Here is an 18015-nt window from a genome sequence, read left to right as displayed (position 1 = left end):
CTGCCATCCATCCATGATATTATATTAATTATAACACGGTCCATGCAATCTGATAGGATTCATTTTCTGTTTTTACATATTTTATTTGTAATTTAATCATAATAGGAATAAACAGAAATAATCTTGGCTAACTGTCCCAAACTGGTTATTGTTTACTCTGCCTAATGGTGATTTATACTCTCCTTAATCAATAAATCAATAAATCAATAAACAATATCTCCTTACTTTGGATGAGTAAATTAAAAAATTGTCACCTGTTAGATAATTTATTTTATTAATGAAGAAAAGTAAGGAGAAAAATTGCCCACATTTTTGATGTTTTGACCAATATTCTGATGAAATTAATTTATAATTATCATCAGATGCTTTTAGAGTTAACAGACAAGCATCTCAATATTGTCAGTCCTCTACTGAACTTTCATCCCCTGCATAGTTTGACTGGAATGGCTGCTGTGGGTATGGCAGAAATCATTTTTGTTTAGTATATACATCACACCTTGAAATGAAAGAATTAACTAGTCAGTTTTTTACACAGAGCACTAAGAAATTTTATAGATAATATCTATTAGCTTGAACATGAAAAATCCTGTACACTCTCACCTATAATTAACTTTTACCAAACTAGAATATTAAAAAATAATAATAGAGGTGCCTGGGTGGCTCAGTCGGTTAAGCGTACAACTTCAGCTCAGGTCATGATCTCACATTTGGTGAGTTCAAGCCCCGTATTGGGCTCTGTGCTGACAGCACAGCTGTCTCCCTCTGTCTCCCTCTCTCTCTGCCCTTCCCCACTCATGTGAGCACTCTCCCTTTCTGTCTCAGAAATAAACTTTTAAAATAATAGTACAGTAAAACCTTGGTTTGCAAGCATAATTCATTCTGGCAACATGCTTGTAATCCAAAGCACTTGTACATCAAAACCAATTTCCCCCTAAGAAATAATGGAAACTCAGATGATTTATCCCATAACCCAAAAATATTTATATATAAATGATTATAATAATGAAATATGATACAAAATAATAAAGAAAATACAAAATGTAAAGAAAAATAAGGAAATTAATCTGCACTTACATTTGAAAACCTTCATGGCTGGTGTGAGGGAGACAAGAGAGAGGAGGGTCATTGTATAGGACAACTTTCACTATCACTAATGGATGTTGACTACAGTAGAATAGTAATAAACTCTTGTTATATACTGTATTTAATGTAACGGGCAATAAGGCAGCAGAGGAAATGGTCTATATCTGCAGGCAGACTGACCTAGAATGAAGCAAAGCATTCCTAAGCTTCTTCTTGTATGGAAAAGCAAAGGACTGTCCAGAAGTGTTTTAAAGTGACAAAAAATACACTAGTGCCAGTTGTGGGCGCTTTCCAATGTTCTGAAAACACGGATTTCTGCCAAACGCCGTGGCCTGAGACCAAGCATCTGAACATGAGAGTCGATCACCCACAATCCTGCAGAGACAGATTGAGAGAGAGAGACAGAGAAGACCCATTGGCTTAGTTGTGATGATGCGACATTCAGCATCCCATACTACTCATATTGTAAGACATTGCTCATTTATCAAGTTAAAATTTATTAGAAATGTTTCCTCACCTTGCTCATCTTGCAACACTCATAGAACAAGTTACTCACAATCCAAGGTTTTGTTGGAATTATGATAAAATCTAGAAAAAACAATTCGAATAGATTGAAAAAAATTGGTATTTGATTTTATCTAATCGGCAGTTACTTCTTAAGCAGCTGTGTGTTTGATGCCATATAAAATGAGAACAGCAGAGGTGAAGGAGCAGAAAATGATATGCCTGCTTGACATATAAATAGACAAGAATGCATTATGTTTAGGAACAATTAAAATTTTCTGTGGAATGGTGAAAATTTCCTTCATTCTTATTTTCATAAAGCCAGGTTTCCCCCAAGCATCTGTCCAGTTCTGCTGCCAGAAACAGACAATTCTAACTACTGGACGTGAAAAACAATGTAGCACAGGAAATGGGTGCTCCTACAATGCTAGAGGAGTAGAATTTTGACAGGGCCTCCGTGAAAGACTCCTGGAACACCATCACCACGCTTGCCTGCCAGGGATCCACACCCTACACTCTTCAGGAGCGTGGGGGTGTGGGGAGGCTTCAGGGAACTACTGAGTCTAAGAGGGCTGTGTCCACAGCTGCTCTCCAAGGCTTAGGAAGTCCCTGATGGACCTGCTACCAATGCCTCTTTACACCCACAGAGCTAATGACTAGACACTCAAATGCTTGGGCACCTAATGTCTCCAAAACCACGCCTGTTCTCAGTACCAGGTGAAGTAATAAAAATAGAGTCTTTCGGGGCACCTGGGTGGCTCAGTCAGTTAAGTGTCAGACTTCTGCCCAGGTCATGGTCTCACAGTCCGTGAGTTCGAGCCCCACATCGGGCTCTGTGCTGACAATTTAGAGCCTGGAGCCTGCTTTGGAATCTGTGTCTCCCTCTCTCCCTGCTCCCCCCCTGCTCATTCTCTGTCTCACGCTCTCTCTCAAAAAAAAAAAAAAAAAAAAAAAAAAAAAAAATATATATATATATATATATATATATATACACATGTATATACGTGTGTGTGTGTGTGTATATATATATATATATATATATATATATAGCCTTTCAATTCTGTCTTCAAAATCTCATGCAAGTTCCAGGTTCAACTTGGTAGGATCTAATTTGCATCCTGAGCTTTACCTTTAATTAAATCTCGTGAGTAAAATTTTCAGCCTTCCAGGCCTTGAAATCTAGAAAAAAAAGGCAAGGGATGGCTGCTGCATGCCAGCACACCACACCTGACACAAACTGTGCCAATACTAAAATTTTCTAAATTTTCTTCAAAATCTTTTAATTAAGATAGAAAAATACTCAATGTATGAGCATCCATGAGAAATAAATTTCTCTCAAACTTTGTGTTTCCTTCACAGGGAATTACCGCCCTTGGACTTTCTTCTGGGCCGTATACACATTTACCTCTTCCTGAAGTACCTAACAACCACCAGGCTTTGTTTCTTGCAGGATACTATGGACACCCACTAGGGGACTTGTGCCCACCTACATCACAACACTTTACATTCTGAATAAATTGGCTTTTGACTTGCATATTTCCTTGACATGACTATAAGCTCATTGAGAGCACAAAATGAGCTTTGTATTCAGAGTGACTAATTTATTGCCTGCTATGTATTGTGCATAAATGAATGAGTGAGTTCTTTTAAACATGACAATTTATTTTATTTTGTGTAAATATTTTTTTATTACTACACCATTCATGTATGTATTTATCCTGTAAGAACTGATTAACAATCTGCTATGTGTAATGCGTGGCATATTGTGTGTGGTCCTTGACATGCTCTAACTGTAAATTTAAGCCTATCTCTACCCCTGATTTTTAAATGGTATAAAAGACTATTTATTTCCCTGAACTTTATATATTTTAACTTTCCCAGGATGCTTGCTATATAACAAATTCTTTAAAAACAATCTCTTCATTTGTTTGCAATATTTCAGCCTTTGTGAGAGAAAAGGACCAGCAAAAGGTATTTCAATGAAAAAGCCTAACACGGAGAAAATATAAAACATGTTTGAGTTCTAGTTCTGTTATTGATTTGTTGTGTGACCTTCAACAAATCACTTTACATAACTATATCGCTACTTCTCCCTTTTCCAAGTAAGCCTGTTTTAGTCCCCACCACTTACCTAATATAAAACTCACACTCCTTGAAATCTTAATAGAAAGGATAAAGAGAATAATAGACAGAAATTTTCTCTGAACTCATTAGAGAAATTGGCTGTATAAATCTAAGAGAGCATTATAATTACACAGGACACAATATGGCGTAGTGTTTAAGGAAGCCTCTTCAGACAGACAGATATGGACTCAGGGTTCTGCTTTGCCACAGATTAACTAGAGACTTGAGTCCATGTGCTTGACCTCTCAGTACCTTAACTGTCTCATATTTAGAAGTACTAAATACTAAAAACTAATTTCTATCCCTACATTATTTTAAGTTCTAAATATATCATTTTATGCTTCATTTTGGTTGACTGCAAAAGCTGCATAAGTGTATGCACAAATAATGCACAAAATAGACTCACAGTTGCCTCAGGTTGAAATGTTAACTCATCATAGTGTGTAGCATTTGGATTCATAGAATCATGTGGTATTTTATGAAATATTTATTTTAGGCAAAATTAATTGAAGGCTTGGATTCCCTCAACAGGATATTATCACATTTTTTGTTTTTCCTAAGAAAGCAGTATTGTTCTTTTGTCTAGATTCCCTTTAGTACTATGAAAGTTTTTCACACTTCTTTCCTATAGCAACTTATAATGTCACAATAAGGTATGCATATGCCCTCCAAAAAACACGTGGCATGTAAGCACTATCTAAATGATAGACTCGGACTTAGATGCAGAGGCTTTAAATAAAACTAGTGAATTAAATTTTATCATGTATCACCAATGTATTTGAAAATAGCCAGGTGTAGTGGAACCTTACACAGAAAACCAGAAGTAGAAATACAAGGTAGTTTAAAGTTGACATTTTTGAAAGGAAAATGAAAATAATTTATCCTAAGATTGTTTCTCTATCATATGAGACATATTTATGAGTCTTGTTTTATGGGTAATATTTGTCTTTGCTCATTTCTTTTAGAATATTTTACATGTATAGGACTTGCATGATAAATTTAAGAACTCAAATTGGCATGTTAGAGAAAGGTACTTGTCTATGATATAGTAGCCTTTAAAGTTGAGCCTGTTTTATGTCATATGCATGTGTGTGTTTGTGTGTGTGTGTGTGTGTGTGTGTATATATATATATATATATATATATATATATATATATATATATATGTTTGTGGAGTCAGAGCTGTATATTAATAAAAGGCAAACACAGACTTGCTTAAGAAAATAACTGTATGGATACATGTTTAATGGTTAAAACAGAGAAGAATGATCATAACTGCTTGTTTTTAGCCCCCAAAGAAATAAGTACAGAAATAACTACAAAAACTTAGTAAATGCTTACAAACTTTCATGGCAATTAAACAGAGTAATTTTATGCCAATTAAATCTAATGATTAAAGATGTGACTTGTATTGTGTTCATTTTGAGTTTTCTTTTCTTTTTCTGTCAATTTTCTAGTAATGAACTTTGACAGATTGCATTTTACAACAGTAGGGTCTGCTATGTAATGGAATAAAAACATACAAACAAACATACATACATACATACATACATGCGTGCATAAATGCCTGGCCCTTCCTTTCTAGACAGTGTGAAAACTGCTGCTCTAATTTATTCTTTTAAATGGTCCTATTACACACATAGAACAGATGCTACTATCTTCACTTACATACAGAAGATATATATCTCAGAGGGATTATGTAACGTCGTTAAGGTCACAGAGCAAGTAAGGGTTGAAATCAAACTCCAGGTTTTATTACTTTACATCTTAAGCTTTTTCCCTTCTATCCCACACTTTCAGAGAAAGTGGTACTTCATGCCAAAAATCTATTTACCTAGGTAGACTAATCTTGATAAATCAATTGCCAGAGTGAGGAGAAATATCAAGTAGTTAGAAGATAACATCATGTATCATCCATCTGTCTATCTATCATTATCATCTATCTGCTGACAGACCTCAATGTTAAAAGAACATTTAAAAATTGTCAAGTAGGGGCACCTGGGTGGCTCAGTCAGTTGATTGTCTGACTCTTGATCTCATAGTTGCTGAGTTCAAGTCCCACTTCAAGCCCCATGCCCAGCTTTATGCTGATAATTCAGAGTCTGCTTGGGATTCTCTCTTTATCTCTGTCTGGCCCTTCCCTGCTCATGTACATGCATGCACTCCCTCTCTCTCTCAAAAACAGCTCAAAAATAAAAAAAAAAAAACTTAAAAATCGTCTAAGTATAAGAGAGAAGGGAACAAAAGTCGAAGTCAAAACACTTTATGGGCACATAAGAAAAAAAAGAGGTGAAATATATATGTGTATATATAAGTGAAATATATAACACATAAAAACATATTATAGAATATATTATATATCTATGTTATATATTGATTATTATTATTATTAACATTAATTAATATATTATTATCGATATAATTAATATATAACGAGAGAGTACAAGAAGAAACATAAAATTGATATGTTCAAATGTTGCTCCTTTTTTAAATGGCCACCAACTGAAAGCTGGTATGACAATGAAGTAAAAGCCAAGTTTTAAGCCTCCTGAATTGGGCTGCCCAATCAAGGTCAATGTTTCAATCCTACCCCGTAATATAGCAGAATACCTAGTTGATAACCCATTGTTGTGTGGAGTAGCCTTACATTTTTTTATTTGAGAAGAATTGTAAAGTTTAGGGACATTTTGGGGTAAAGCATTTCTTCTTAGGTGGTGTATCTCCTTTGGTCTGTCAGGTAACTTAGATGACCCTCCACTGAAGGCTTTATTGCCACCTATGTCACCTTGGGAACTTTGTCCATAGTCTAAGACAGACTTTTTCCACTATCTGAGAAAACTGGACCAAACTATCAGGATCCAGAACATGGACATCATTGATTAATGTTTGCAAAATGCTTTCAATGCTGATACTGGGTAGGATTGTTGTGAAAAACAAACAAATAAAATTATTTAAAAAAAAAAACAAAAGAATAAAGAAAAACAGAAACAATCTAATACTGGAAAAGGGTTTAGAGCTTTAACCAGCCACTTCCTCATTCTCATTACAGCAATATTATAGGTAACTGAACATTGGACATTGCCACTCTGAAGGCACTTTGGACTAATTCTCAATAATTTGGGGAGAAGTCTGCATGATATTTGTTGTAGACAGTAATGGTGTTCTACTCAGTAAGTGATAAGTCCTGTTTTGACAGACTTGGAAATAAATTTAAATTTAGTTTTCATTCCTTGCATGTCAAATTTCCTGTCCGGAGGAGGACTTCGGACCAACCCAGGACTACTCTGGGACTAAACAAGGCACTACAATTACCTAGTGAAAGCTACCTTAAATTTCTGACATGTGGTCCCTAGAAATTGAAATGATTTTCTAGCTGGTGTCTTTTCATTAGCCTGATTTTAACAACACTAGTGTAGAGCATACACCAACTCAAACAGCTATTACATGTTTTTCATTTGACATCATCTGAAAACATACTAGTTTGACCTAATGAAATGACTAAATTAAAACTTTAATTGACCATGCGAAAAATTATTAATGCAGAATATGAAGTTTTTTTTAATCATTTTCATTGAATTGCTTATTTTTTAAGAAAATGGAATTAATTATTCCTTAAAACAAGCACTATTAACTGTTAGGTATACAATTGCATCATTACCTTGCCTACAAGTGCTTAAAACTAAGAATCATTCAAATAATTATATTTCTTTAATTTGTAGGACATTTATGACTTAAACACAGTACTTAAAGATCGTCTTAATGCTGCCTTCACCCCAACGACCCTAGCCTATAGTAAATTCTGTCTTGATATTAGTTTCCCTAAGTCAAGAAACATTTTCCACATGTCATGAAGCATATCCAATGGAAGTTCAGAGCCATGGTATTCATTCTTTATCTTCGTTCTGGCTGAAACAAAAGCCTGTCTCAGTGATAACACCCATCTGAGAAATTATACAAAATTATACAAAATACAAAAGCATTTTTGGTACGCTATTGTTCTCTCCTTGGGTCATCTGCTTCCTTAGACTGAAATCATTTCCCAGGTTTTACTCAAATTATAATGAAAGAACAGCCCCCAAAATAAAACTGTCTGAATGACTCTTATTTAGTGTTATCAAAGAAAAATTATCTGTCCTAGAGCCGTATAGTGATATGTAGCATCCAAAATCAGTATCAGGAAGTAAGCAGAGGTATTAGAATTTGCTAAGGACCCCAGAAGTGCATTATTGCCAATAAACTTAAAAAGCAGCAGAGAAAGAAAAAAGGATGAAGAAATGTCAAAATTAGAAAATTGCTTCAAAATACAAGGAAAACACATTGTAAAAAGACTATATAAAAGCATAGCAATGAAGGGGCGCTTGGGTGGCTCAGTCGGTTAAGTGTCTGACTTCAGCTCAGGTCACGATCTCATGGTCTGTGAGTTCGAGCCCCGCGTGGGGCTCTGGGTTGACGGCTGGGAGCCTGGAGCCTGCTTCTGATTCTGTATCTCCCTCTTTCTCTGCCCCTCCCCTGTTCATGCTCTGTCTCTCTCTGTCTCAAAAATAAATAAAACGTTAAAAAAATTTTTAAAAAAAGCATAGCAATGAAGGCAAAAGTGAAATTAATTTATCTAAGGCTACAGTAATTGGAATAGAATGCAAATGTGTAATTATATACTTTAAACTGGCATTCATATATTCATAATTTGGAGGGGCAGATCCTTTTAATCATTCATTTTAAAGACTTATATCTTAATTATTGGCAAAGGGGACAGATTTACATTGTTAAAGAATTCAATAGACATGAATTTAGTGTCTGCCAAAAAAATACTCAACGATGGTATTCATGTTATTTTTTACAAACTTGAGCTCATTAGATCAGTTGAACACTGGAACTCAAAATAAGGTTAAAATAGTTAAAATAATTTAAGGTTAGGACTCAAAATGGGAAGAGTTAAAATAATTAATCAGATCATACAGTTTAAAAAATGCTTTCCAAGGAAATAAAACCATATGACTAATCAGAGAATGCACAACTTATGGAAGAAATGCCTTCTGTTTAACAATGGCTAAAAACAATTACATTCAGGATATTTAAACTAAAATTGTAGGGTAATTTTTTTTTTACAATGTGTGAATTCCAGGAGTAATATGCAGCATAATATGATGATTTCTTAAAGGGGGCCTCTTAAACATAACTCTTTATATCATAACGCATTAGCAAAAGAGCTTTTCCTTTTCTGCTCTTTACTGTTCCTGCTGTAGCTTAATCACGAACAAAATTCAGATAATGGAAATTGTTCTTGCCCATGGGGTTGTAAGCTAAGTAAAATAGATGGTAAGAAATTTATCCCTTGAGTCCTCTAGATTAGAAGTGCAAATTTGATTAGCAAAACATATACCTGACAATAAGTATGTTAGGCTACTCTGACTCAAACTAAATATTATCCTCAGGGACTAGCTGAGAGTTGGGCATTGGTTGAGGCTCAAAGATTATAAATTATAAATGGAAAGACTTGAATGAAACAGCTATTTTATATATATATATACATATATATATATATATATATATATGTATATATATAATCGTAACTAGTGAAGGTTTTTAAACAGCCTCTCAGCAACTGTTCTTAGGACATAGGACTCTGAATGTTGCCAAAATTTTTTTTAAAAACTATCCTATCTTTTTCAACAAAGGTCAAGACTTGGAATAAAAGAATAACAAAAAAATTTGAAAGTTCTCAAAAACATTTTTTAAAATTCAACAGACTAGTAAAAATGCTATTATGTAATTCATGAATTTTTACCTCTGATACATCTAAAGCATTAAAAACATTGTTGTACTTCCCCAAATATATGACTTGTGATTTTTGGTGAGTAGCAAAACCAAGATATAAGGTATTTTCTAGGTTTTGGCTTAAAGGTGCAAAACATTTAACAAATTCAGCCAGCATTCAGAACAACATAAATTATATCTCAGATATTCATGAACTAATGCAAAATAAGTGTTTTGCCTACCACAACCAATACCTTAATTGGTCACTTGTCTTTCATCAGCACTAAGGTTTTAGTGTTTCATTGATGCCAATTATCAAGATTATCGGGCAGCTTTTAAGACACATAGTGACAGCCAGGGATTATTTAAGGTATTTAAAAAATGCATTCAAAATGAACATCTATGATGATTAATATCTTTTTGTCCTAACTTTCTAAATCCACAGGGCAGTGTCTCCCTAAGAAACCCACCTAAATACTTCAAAAATCAATTAAAAAAAAAAACCCACTGCAAAATTCAGCTTTCTACTAGTGAGAAAGTCCTTTAACACCACGTGTTTCATTTTTAGAATTTGTGCAAATGTGTACATGAAAACATATCTAAAACCACCTATGCTGAAGCATTTAACCCTAGATATGTAATGTTTCATTTCTAAATAAGTGATTTTGAAGAAGAGACAAATGTTCTTACATTTCATATTGGGAATGTTTTTCTACCTTGAATAGAGAAAATCTTATTCAAAAGAAATCACAAAATGAGGGGGAATTAAAACAAATCAAAGTTGATATTGATGGGAGTTACAAGATATAGAGAAGAGAGACAAAGAAAAACTCTGCATCCCTGAACCAACTTATGATTAACTATATGTGGATTGTCTCACACAGAAAGTAAAGCTAAACCTCTGGGAGAAGTAGGGAAGAGCATGGAAGGCATCTTAACAAGGGCAGGTAAGTGAATACTTATCACTGCCCCTGAGTTAAAAACATGCATTAAGGTGGTAGACAACCTAAGTGGCATAGCAACAGATATATGTTGACTGATATGGAACTGTGCTCTCTTTCTAAAATACTCTGTGTACATTACGGTGTAAACCCTGGTGAGTGTTATTAATCTCAGTGACCACTAATTACTTGGATTCCCTGCCAGAAGGGACATAGGAATAATCTCTAAGGACTATGAAGCAACAGAAAGAAATGTGAAGAGATTGGGAGTTCTGTGAAGAGCTTGAATGTTCTAAGTTGTTTTTCTAATGAAAATGTTATAAGTTTGTGCAGAGAATCAGGGATAAGTAATAAAAACGACCAGTTACTTAATGGTATAAAGAACCAATTTGTTATTTAGTTATGCTTCATAATACCAGTATGTTGACCTTTTGATTGGAGGTGGAGTGCATCTCACAATGATTGTGATATGTGTGCCTGCTGTATGGTTTATCCATTTATTGCCTCTCTGCCCCAAATTCATTTATTCATTTTGACTTCTTTGTGAGAGTGGATCTGAGCCCTGGAAGTACTTTTTCTTTTGTCATCTGACACTGAACATTTGTCAATACAGCATGCTGGAGAGTCATTGCAGGAGGTGAATTGTTGCTTTCTAGTCAATTTGCTCTCTCTGCAGGGTCCATGCTTAGTTTCTTCAGTACCAATCTCATGCAGCAGTCCCAGTTTCTCAGTGTCTGGATTCTGCTGTGCATGCTAACCAGCAGTGCCCAGCAGCTAGTAGCTACCCCTGGAATTCCCTCTTCACCCTGGATGGCTTTGTAGCTGAGGTATCATCTCTCCTGGAGAAAGTTAAAGTTGTTTCTGCCTACTATCAAAGTGGTGAATCCTCTCACATCAATGTTGGCTTCCAGTGGTGTTATATGGTTGTATGGAGGCATCCACATACAACCTCTTGCGCTATTCTGGAGAAACCAGCCCCAAAGTAAAGTTCATGCTGCCTGCTATGCTGTGAGTAATAAAGTTCTTCGTCTCTGACCCACGGATCTTGTGTCTTCTGCCAGCATCTATGAAATAGCAATAGTCTAACTTGTAAGCTTCTAAGTAAGGGAAAATCATACTCCCGGCATAGTTCTTCACATTATAATTTACTAGTCTGCTCTGTCTGACCTGCTTTTAAACCCTGAATTTTAATCAAGGTAAACTCTTAGTTTTAATTCTAGATCTTATAGTTTTCAATTCAAGGATGTCTGGTCTATTATTGTGTTCACATACTTTGATTTCCTAATGAAAGTTTTCCTGCTTTCATATATTTTTTTTCTATATTTTCCCATATTTCATCTAACCTGAAGACCTAGGTCATGTGGGCCAACTTCTAGTATTCACTTGCTCTCTTTGATTATTGATCATATTGTCTTTCCACTTTGCATGTCTTCTTATTTTTGATCATGTTAGACATTTTGTATAAAAAATCTGGGCTTCAGATGATATTATTTTCCACCAAAAATAGGTGATCTTTTCAGTGAGAGAGGGTGTAAGTCTGATCACTGTAACATATTCAGGGGTTAAACTGGGTTGTGGCTAGGTTTAATTTCAGTAGAATTCAGTTTACTTCTGGTTATCCCCTATTCTTTAGGTCTGAACCACATGTGGTTTTAATTGGGAGCCTGGCATTGGTCTTTATTCTTAGCTCTGAAAAAGTCAAGAGAATTCTTTTTACATAGAATTTGACTTTATCTCTGTGCTTCCACAGCCAGTGAATGCTTTCAAAAAAGACAGTTTTTATAAATTATCTGTATTTCACTATTTTAGGTAGTGGGGCCACTAACCCACCACAACTATTCTGCATTCTTCTCAGAAGTGGAAGATTTCATGTATATTCTCAAAAACTTTAAGTAACTTAGCCCCATTCCAAACTATTCAATCAGAATCTCTGGGAGGAGGGTTCAAGTTTTAGAATTTGTCTAAACTCTATAGGTTTTTCTAATACACATGGAGAAATAAAAAACAGAGATATGGATCCTATGAATTAAATTATCTTTGTCTCAATGAAATTAGAACTCCTTAGAATACAACAATGTCAGTTTCTTGCTAAAATAAACTCTAAAATTAAACTTTGAATAAATGATTTGTACATGCCTTAAAAATGATGATTACTGAGATTTTATGTGAATTTGCTAGTGGAGAGAAAAATGTCAAACCAACAACAACCCTATGTTTGATAGTTTTACGAGATAGGTTTAGGAAAATATAAAAAAATGTATAATAATTTCAAAGAAGTTTTTGATAGAACCTCATGACATCCTTGTAGGTAACATGTAAAAATGCCCCTTTCCGGACCAGTATAGTACATAATTACGATTGGTAACACTGTTGAGTGTCTCGGTTCCCTGGTGTAAGAAGTGCTGTATCAAAGCAGAAGGATATTTCCATGGTGTTATCCTGTTTTAGTTTTCACTTTTATGAGGTATAAATGAAGGCAAGAAAAACATTTTGGTCATTTGTATAGACTTGTCAAGGTCAGTAGATAGTTTCATGAATTGTTGGACAACTCAATGAAGACTTGTTAAAAATGTGACATTCTATAATGATTAGCCAAAAAAAAAAAAACAAAAAAACAAAAAAAAACCAACCCTAGATGGTAATTTTTAAATTGTATAGAATATTTTTTTATTTAACTGCAAAGTATCTTAGTAGAATAGAAGAAAAGTGGCTTTGATATTTTTGTCAAATGATGTGGAGATAATAATGACCCTAAGTTTAGGATGACTTGACAGTTTGGAGAAGATATTCACACACACACGCACACACACACCAAAACAAAAACAAAAACAAAAACCTAAGACAATTACAGAATAAATGGATAGAAGCGGAATATCCAGAACAAAGCGCAGTAGAAATATTTTGCTTAGTTTAGGTATCTTGTTATACAAATTCTTTTTTTTTTTACAAGCACTTGTGTCGTTTTTTCCTCTTGTTTTTATTTAAATTCCAGTTAGTTAACATACAGGGTAATATTAGTTTCAGGTATAGAATTTAGTGATCCATCACTTACATACAACACTTAGTGTTCATCACAAGTGCCCTCCTTAATACTCATCAGCTTTTTAGCTTAAGGCATGAAACCCCTATCATATTTGGTAGGTCTTTCTCCTATCCTATACTATACAACAGAAAAATACAAGTTGAAGAGTTGTTTTTTGGTGAAGACACTCACAATTATAGATGGAGCATCTTTAACTCTTAGTTCTGCTGTGTCACAGGTTCTAAACTGCCCCTGTGGGGTGCCTGGGTGACTCAGTCATTTAAGTCATTTAATCAACTCATCATTTCAGCTCGGGTCATGATCTCACAGTCGTGGGATCAAGCCTAGCATCAGGCTCTGCACTGATGGCGGGAAGCCTGCTTGAGGTTTTCTCTCTCTCTCTCTCTCTCTCTCTCTCTCTCTCTCTCTGCCCCTCCTTCACCCTCTCTTTCTCTCTCTCAAAATAAATTAATATTTAAAAAAAATAAACTGCCCCTGCATTTTTAGTTAGAACAGTAGAAGTCTCCAAGATATTTTTAGTCTACAGATAATAAAGTCCTCCTGGCCAGAAATAATGCCCAAAACTTGGAACACTTCAATGTATTAATTGATATAAATCTCAGTGAAATCTAAAATTCCCCCAAGGCTCTAGGTTCTACAAAATCTACCAGAACATTCTATTTTCACTCCAAGAAGGAAATTAATAGCTGTAAAAAAACCTTGCTAACCAATGTGAAAAGAGAAAAACAGGTGAACAGGTCCTTTTTTTTTGGAACGAGTGAAAAAAGGCTATTTATTTACTTATTTATCTCTAGTTGCTACACAATGTTTCATTAGTTTCAGGTGTACAACTAGTGATCCAACTATATGTTACGCTTACCACAAGTGTAGCTATCATCTATCACCATACAATGCTAATATAATAGCATTGACTATATCCTCTATTCTGTACCTTTTATTCCCATGATTAATTCATTCCATAACTGGAAGCCTGTATCTCCCACTTCTCATCACCCGTTTTGCTCATACCCCAAACTCTTCCCCTCAGGCAACCATCTGTTTGTTGAACAGGTACTCATTTAGAAAATTACTATTGGAGTATGATCTCCTCATGTATATACAGTTAAAATCAAGCTCCTCTAATAAAGAAAATAGTTTACACAATACTTTTTGAAAAGCTATTTGTATTCCTGTTGTGGTCTTCCCTGTTACTTCTCCACTCAGATAAATCTAGCTTAAGTGAATGCATGTTTCTTCACCCTGACAAGAATAGATGCATATGAGATAAATACAGGAGGGCCTCTTGTTATCTGTGTCTTTAAATGTATCCCTCAGAAGCCAATAGCCTATCATGATAGAAATGTTAATACATTTCCATTTGCTTTTTTTAAACTTTCTTTTCAGTCCAGAGTTGGAGTTACTGATCATGATATAAGGGGTTATGGAAAATGAATAAATATTTCCTGACTACTAGGAATCGTGCTAGGCACCATATATGCATTATTTACAAAAACTTAGCTCAACATGCAGAATAGGTATCACTTGTATCACATTCTTATAGATGAATAAACTGAGACAGAAGGAAGTTAAGTGGCTGAACCAAATTCTAAACATCGATGTCTTTGTCCCTAAATCCATGCCAATTCCACACCATTATCCCACTTCCTGACTATTTTGACTCATGATTATGCTTGCTGAAAAAAAAAAGAAAAGAAAAAAAAAGATGGTTAAAAGCTTATGGTATATGTCTTGTTATCATATTAAAGCTTTTGTGCTGAACTTGTCATTCTTTAGGGGTTCAGACACAGCAAATAGAATAGATGTCATCAAGCATAGCGTGTGTGATGTAAGTATAATTTTCCCCAGCCGTGGTATCATGTAAAGTCACTGAGTGGCCCTCCTCCGAGGCGGGAGCACATTCCAAGATGTATATCTTTTTGTTTTTTTGTAACCCTTTGGCAAGAACTTGGCTACACTTTTCTCCATCTGAGCATATAATATGTGGGATTTTTTTTAGGGAGCAGAGGTGGGTATTTTGCTTCTTCTGATGGGTTATGCCCCCAAGCAATTGTCATTCTTTCCCCAATTCTCCTAATAGTGATTTTCAAAAACATAAAAAATATTAATTTTTAAGGCTGCCATTTGCTCCACATTGCCTTTGGCATAGAAGGCAATAGGGAATATACATAAAAAAGCACCTAAGTGCATGTCCAAGTTGGAAACACTTAATCCGGACCCATTAAGGAAAATTGAAGTGATTTAATGGAGCACAGATCAACACCTAAAGAACACACAACATGAGTGAAAGATTGAGGATTATATCATAAAAAATGGGAGAGGTAAACTAACAGTTTTCAGAAAAGGATCCTAGGGCAACCTTAAGAAGTGATCAAAGGCAAGCACTGCTAATGGCTTTAAAGCTTTGAGTAAATTAATGAGAATGACCTAGGTTAGCCCATAAATTAGTTAAGTCAACTATCAATGTTATTTATGGGAGCAACACATTGCCAGAAAAGAAAATTTAGGTATTGATGTATAGCCTCATTTCTGGGTGTTCACAATGGATATGAGTTTTAAATATCTTCTTGATACAGTTCACCTTTATAAACTGTTATACATTTTGTAATCACCCATTCTCTTTGAAAGGTTTTTTTTTTTTTTTTTTTTTTAGCACAATATTCTATTTCAGGCATCCTCCTATATAATGCACATTTAGTTTTCTTTTAAGCTATATACACGTTATGGCACGATCCAGATAGATGAATTATAGTAAACATTTCCAAAGTGTTATTAGTACTCTTTCTGATTAATTTCTGGACCTTTCTTATAAGGTAATTCCTAACTAGTTCCAATCCATTATAGAGCAAAGCACAACAAAATAAATATATATCTCAGTAAATTTATAAATAAAAATAAATTTATATTTGTCTTTCATTTTAGAGTGGTATTTTAGATATCACTTATTATGTAGTCTTCTTTAATATCAGTTGTCATTTGTGACTACAAATTAGGTTTTGGATAATTTGAGAAAACTAAGCAGTACTATCCTTTTTCAATAGTTCCAAGCATTCATTTCTCCAGAAATTCAAAGCATAAGTAAAGGCAATAAATTCATTCATTCACAGAGTGTAAACCAATATTCCCAATGGAAGAATTAATTTAGGATATCTCTGCTGGACCTGCCGATAGTGATACGGCTCCAAAACATAATGTGCTGTCTCTGTTGATTTTCTTATATTATTAAAATCCACTTACTTTTTTATTATTTGTCCTATGGAAATACATTCTTTGTTTATATTACCACTACAATTAATAAGCAGTAGCTTAATGATACTTCCTTATACTTGAAACACCAAATTCCTTTAATTTCTATTTCTTCTTTATCTTTGGGTTCATACAGTAGTTCATGGATTTATTTAAAAAGACAACATTGAGTGCTGGGTGTAAAACAGGCATACTGTGAACACTTCCTATTACCAACCTTCTCAAGGTAACAAATGTGTATATATCCATATTATTTTATTTAGACTAACCAAATTAATCCAAGTTGATCAATGGAAGTCCATGAAGTATTGAAATGAGGCCAAATGTAAATTCCTGATTAAACTTGCAAAAGGCAGCTTGCCTTAAAATACTGTAGAATTCAGGCATGCAGAAATTTAATTGAAACTTGGCAGAATTATAGCTATCCTCCAATTATGACACAAGTATTATCAGATTGAACACGAACACGAAATTAAGTGTGGAGAATCTTGGTGAAAATATTCAGTGCAAATAAATATTTGGTGAACTAAAAAATACTCTATTTTTTTTTTTTTATCTACAAATAATCTAAACCAGCACTTCTTTGGTTATATGTTACACACCAGAAAGTCACCCAAAGCAAAAGAAATGAGAAGATAATGGAATAAAGGAACACGAATCCTTTCAAAAATACACTGATGTAAAGCAGCTATGTATGAAACTAACCTTTGAGTATCAATCATCTTCAGTGTGTGGCTTCAGGTTTCGGATTCCATTAATTTGAATGAGCATCAGTCGGCTGAACACAGAAAGCATTTACAATGGAGGAAGGTGCTTTTTCAAAATCAGGATATAAACCCTCTTTTGACAATCTGAAGTGTAATTTTCTCAGAGATAATCCATTTCAAACCAACAGTGACTACTCATTTTAATTAGTTGCAGGCAGTTTTGTAAATTAAATTCCCGTTTCTAAAGTCAAATTCCAAAAAGAGAATGCTTTCATTTTGTTAATTGCTAAGTTGAGTTTTCAGGATAGGGTAAAATGAAGGAAGGGGTTCCTAATCAGCAGGCAGTTCTTAAATGGCATTACCCCTGTGTCTACTGAGCGGTCTCTTAGTAGGGCTAGAATGTTAGCATGTTGAATGTACATATTTGGGGTTGTCTTCCAAATAAACCATACTAGTAGAGCCACTTCAAATTAAAGCCAATCTTCCCCCCCCCCTTCAATCATATGCCTTCATGATTCTGACTTGAATTAGACATATGTGAAATTATTTGAATTAAACGTATGATCTAATACCCTAATACACGATTTGATGCTATGAAGTACAGCATGCTAATCCCT

Source organism: Panthera leo, chromosome B1, assembly GCF_018350215.1.
Source record: "Panthera leo isolate Ple1 chromosome B1, P.leo_Ple1_pat1.1, whole genome shotgun sequence".
Taxonomy (NCBI): Eukaryota; Metazoa; Chordata; class Mammalia; order Carnivora; family Felidae; genus Panthera; species Panthera leo.
This window is presented reverse-complemented; position numbering follows the sequence as displayed.